Below are 5,370 nucleotides of genomic sequence, written 5' to 3'. Positions count from 1 at the left end.
GACTCAGATGAAAGATTGCTTTCTAAGTGCTACTACATTTATTAAATCAAATACTATATCAATGAAAGTCATTAAATACAAAATAGATATTTTTCTCCCATCCATTTGCCTACTGTAATAAAATTAACTTTTTTTTTTTAATTTGAAAGTTAGCTTACCAGAAACCTATGTTTGACAACTTTCTGCTAGAGTAGGCAACATTAAGAAAATTTATTTATTGGGGAACACTTGGGTGACTCCGTCAGTTAAGTGCCAATTTTGGCTCAGGTCATGATCTCATGGTTCGTGAGTTCGAGCCCCGCATCAGGCTCTGTGCTGACAGCTCAGAGCCTGGAGCCTGCTTTGGATTCTGTGTCTCCCTCTCTCTCTTCCCCTCCTCTGCTCGCACACTGTCTCTATCTTTCAAAAATAAGAAATAAACATTTTAAAAAAGAATATTTGTTTATTGGTTATAGAGAAAGGAATGCTATTCTCTCCAGAATTAGAGCTCATTTTAGTTAGACCTTTACTTCACAATATGCTTTAAATGTATGATTTCACTTGAGTTTTTAAAAATCCTATGAAGTAGATAGTATTCCCCCTTCCCCCAATTCACAAGTGAGAAAAATGAGTTCAAAAACTCATTCACTCATCCATTCAACAGATATTTACTAAATTTTCATTTTGTAGCCAGACAAGTGCTAGGGCCTGGGAAACAGAAAGTTGAACAAGACAGACATGCTTTCTGTCTTTATGTAATTTATATATTGGAGGTTGTGACTGTAAATAAAAAAGGAAATAAAAATAATTATAAGTTGTATTAAGTGTTATGAAAGAAAGAAAGAGAATGCATTTTGGGAGATAAGGGGGAGTGGAGAATGATCGTAAATAGGACAAGTAGCCAAGGCTTTTGGTCACATAGTCAGCTGGTCCTTGGTGAGTCAGGGCCATTCTCATGTCCTCTGCCTCCTGAGCTGGTGCTGTGTGAACTGCCTGATATTGCTATGTGGGCAAAATTGTGAACTACTCTTGAAAACAAGTTGGGCACTTTGGGAAATGACATTAATTTCATTCAGGTCCCACATTGCGCTTGAAGTTGAACAGGCAGGAGTAACAGAGGCACACTTCCCTTACCTGTCCATAACTTGGGACATCTTTAGAGCTATGATATCTCACTGGTCCCCAAAGGAGGAGCATTTGACACCAGTCTCAGTAGAAGCACTGAGCTCCATTTCTGCCCTGAGAATAAAAGATAAAGTATTTATTTCAAAAGTTAAGCAACCAGGTCTACGGCTGAACTAAGATGAGACGCTAAATTTGCATGCTCAGGATTGCTGTTTGCAAAGACCATTTATTCCTTCCCAACAGAGTCAGGAAAGCAGCTGAGCAAAATGAAATTCGTTTTTCTAGAGGGTTGTTATAACGACAGGAGTCTGGCACAATAATGTCTATTTACTCCTCTCAACACTTGGTTACCTCCCTCGTGACCCTGTGGAGCCTGAGGTAATGCATTCTGCATGGTAGCTTGGGTCTGAGAAGGTTCTAAGAACATGCTGACAATTATGCATTGTGTTTCATTATTTATCACACTGGGGTAACGTGAATCTCTCTGATGTCCACTGCAGGCTGATCTGAGGCCCCTGTTCACAAGGGCAGTCATGAGGAACCTTATTCCACTTTGAAAGCCTCCCCCTGCCTCTGCCATTTTCATTTTATTCAGTAAGGATAATAGTAGTAGTTTTTGTAACGGATCTACCATCTTGGTTCCAAGAGCGTGACTCTGTTTTAACCTAGTGTATTTGCTGTGCGTTGCGTACCTCATGTTATCTGAAATTTTGGATATTTGCTCTGGAAAATCTTAACAACTTCAAAGTCTAACTGAGCAGCCAGAAATGTTTCTCCGGGTCAGATGCATTCCACCAACACCAGAAGCCTGCACATATCTGGTGTTGTAAATAAATAAGGGACATGATGTTTGAAGATGTTTGAAAAAACGTGGTTTTCCCGGACCTATGCAACATCGATTGGAATGTTTCTGTAACATTCCTGCTTGCCTTTTCAAGCTATGGATCAAGGCAAAATTCCAGGACTTTTCAGGAACTGATGTCTCCATTTTCTAGTGAGTTTGTGCAACTTGTTAAGATCCTTTGATGTGAACGTTTAGGAAAGGACATTTGCTTTATTCAAAGCTTTTTAAAATTGGTACTGAAACAAAATCGTGCTTCTATGCATGCTCATTGAGCTTGGGTGTTTGAAACTGCAGAGAATTCAAAATTCTGAAAAATCCCACTGAAAAACAAGGAATGTCAACTATAAGAAATAAACAGCTTCTAGAATATTCCAGCGTCCTGGTGGTATTTTCTGGGTATTTTGGGGGGCTATAGTGTGTATCCCCATAAGCATAAATTGGCTCTGGGGGTGTGGATTGCTCCCCAGTAGTAGGGACCAGCTGAGGAGTGCCCTGTTGAAGGCTGACAAAGGATGACAGAGGGTGAGTCTGAGTCAGGCAAGTGAGGTGGGGCAGGACGGTATCATTTAAGGGGCCAGAGAGTGAGCTGTTAAGACGGAGTGTTGGAGCCACAACTGAAAACATTCAAGACCGTGTGAGAGGAGACAGGGATGCTTTGGGGGGTCTTCCTGCACTCTTGCTGCCCCTACAATCAATTCTCCATACCCCAGCCAGAGAGCAAATAGTTACCTAAGTCAGTTCAAGGCATTCCCCTGCTTAAGACTTTTTAATGCCTTCCAGTAACTGATAAAGTTTAAATACATTTCCCAAAATTAGTTGCAGATAAATTTCTAGCTCCTTGCCACCGCCTAAATGGGCCTAAGTGGTATGTCCTGGTGAGTTTTGCAACTTTCTTTCCAACTCTTCCCCCACCCACTCCAACCACAATGACTTCCTTGCTGATCCCTGAACATGTCAAACTTAATCCTTCCATGGGGGCTTCTTCTTGCTAAACCGGCCTCTACAGCCCCCCCACCCCCAGAGGAAAATGCACTATTTTTGCATTTTTGCATTATAAAGATTTTTGACTTTCTTAATCCCCAACTTCATTAAGGTCTTCCTTCTCATGTCTTCTCCTTAGAGAGGGCTTCCCTATGACAGTCTCTAAAATAACACTTTCATACCTTAGCACTCTACCCCTTTATACCAATTAATTTGTTTTCAGTTTTATTACTTTCTATTATGCTCCATATTTATTACCGTGACTATTTCCCAGTTGTCTTGTTCAAATCTGCAGACCTAACACTTAAAACAGTGCCTGGTATGTGGTAAATTCTTCATAAATATTTGATGATTCACAGAGGGAATGGATATCTGCTGATATAAAAGATAAGGGGAAGCAATGTGGTACTTTGGGTCATGACATTTGTAGTAAAGAGTCACGAGAAATGGGGTAGGGAATGGGGTTCAGAACAGGAAGAATGGTTCAAGAAACTAAATTTTGAAATAGTAAGTAGATTAGAATGTGTTTTCAAACAGGCTAGGAATATGAGATCCACAGATTACAGTCCCTAATTGTCAAGAGTAAGGAATCCCATTTAAGGCATGCATAATGCCTAGTATAGCTACATTTTGATTTTTTTTTCCCTTAAACCATTGCAATGCATTTATTTTTCCCACATGAAAATCCATTTGTTCCATGTATCCCAAGGCAAACATTGAAAGGCGTCTTTTATAATTTTGGTTAAATTTGGAAAATATCATGTTTGCATCTTTCTAATTTCCTATGCAATTGTTTTTCCAAGTTAGCTAGGAGACAAGGAGGAGGAGGAGAGGGGAGGAGGAGGAGGGAAAGGGAAGAGGAGAGAGATGGATTTCACTTTCCTTCTTTGATCCACAGTCACAAGATGGGTCCCAGCAGCAATGTCTGGATAGAACAGCAGGAAGCCGGAAGCTGAGGAAAGATGGGTGGAGATGAGCGTTTTCTCTGAGAAAGTGGGAGAGGCAGGTGTGACTATTGATAACAAAACACCAGTAGGAAAGTGGTGGAGAAGCAGAAAAACTGACCCAGCAAATTCTCAATGTTGAAATTTTTCTTTCAAACACAGAACTGGTAAAATGGTGGTAATATAATAGAAGATAAGGCGGGGGGGGGGGGGGAACACAAATATATGATTTTATTTATAAGAGCTTTTGTTATATTTATTTCTATTAGTTGTATTTCTTTAAAAACAAGATACTTAGTATTTTTAATCTTAAGGTGATGTACATTTAGAAATTAGAACAGTTGATGATCAATGAAAATATATGAAAGACTTTGATTTTGATACTTTCAGAGTTAAATTAATTTTACATGAATAAATAGACAATCTGTGGGCATGGGGGCTTTCTGTGGTTTGTGCCACATTTGAGAAACATGCCTCAGATGACTTCATCATGGGGAAAAAATTGGTTACAAAAGGAAAATTGTCAGGTGAAAGAGTACATACCTGGGAGATTAAACGGGCAGTTAAATAGGAGAAAATCCATATATGTCTTGCTATATATTAGAAATTGTGTGCATTTGATGAACTGGAGGTTAGACAGTTTCTGAGAACTTTTAAAGCCATGAGCTTTGCAACATTCCCAGGATGACTCAGCATGGGAAACTTCAAGCCAGTGTAAGCACGCAGGGTGTTCTTTGGGGACAAAACCTCTCCTGCTTCTGAGCTTCAAGGGAGAAAGCAATGAATATGGCAGATACTTGCTTTCTGAATTGGGGAGAACAAAAATGTTCTCTTTTTCTAATATCATTATATATTATTAACTATTAATAATTATATAATTATTAATCTATTAATGCTAATGGTATTACTCGTATTTCTTTTTGATCAGATTATTGTCTCATCGTTGATAATTTATTTACAACTTGAGTGTAAAAGGGAAGTAGTCATAGAATATATTATTTTCCTCTCAATTGCACCCAATCAATGTAACATAAATACGTGGATATGTAGGAGGTAGTGATTCAGGATGGGGATCTCTCCTAGGCCATCTTAGTTTTCTTATGCTGTGCATTTTCCTGAAACAATCTGACCTCCTCCTGTGCCTTCAATTTTCTTTCTGCTATTAACTCCCAAACCATAAATACATCCCAGATCTTTATTTTTTTTGAACTCTGGATATGCATATTCAACAAGTTCTCTCTCCCCCTCCTATCCCCCTCCCCCTCTTCCTCCTCCTCCTCCTTCTCTTCTTCTCCTTCTCCTTCTTCTTCCCCTTCTCCTCCTCCTCTTTCTCCTTTTTCTTTTTCTCCTTCTCCTCCTCCCTTCCCCCTCCTCCTCCCCCTTCTCCCCTCCTTCTCCTTCCTCTTCTTCCCTTCTTCTAATTTCTCTTCTCCTTCTTCTTCTTCTTCTTCTTCTCCTTCTCCTTCTCCTCCTCCTCCTCCTCCTCCTCCTCCTCCT

Source organism: Herpailurus yagouaroundi, unplaced genomic scaffold (assembly GCF_014898765.1).
Source record: "Herpailurus yagouaroundi ecotype Mexico unplaced genomic scaffold, PumYag 164, whole genome shotgun sequence".
NCBI lineage: Eukaryota > Metazoa > Chordata > Mammalia > Carnivora > Felidae > Herpailurus > Herpailurus yagouaroundi.
This window is presented reverse-complemented; position numbering follows the sequence as displayed.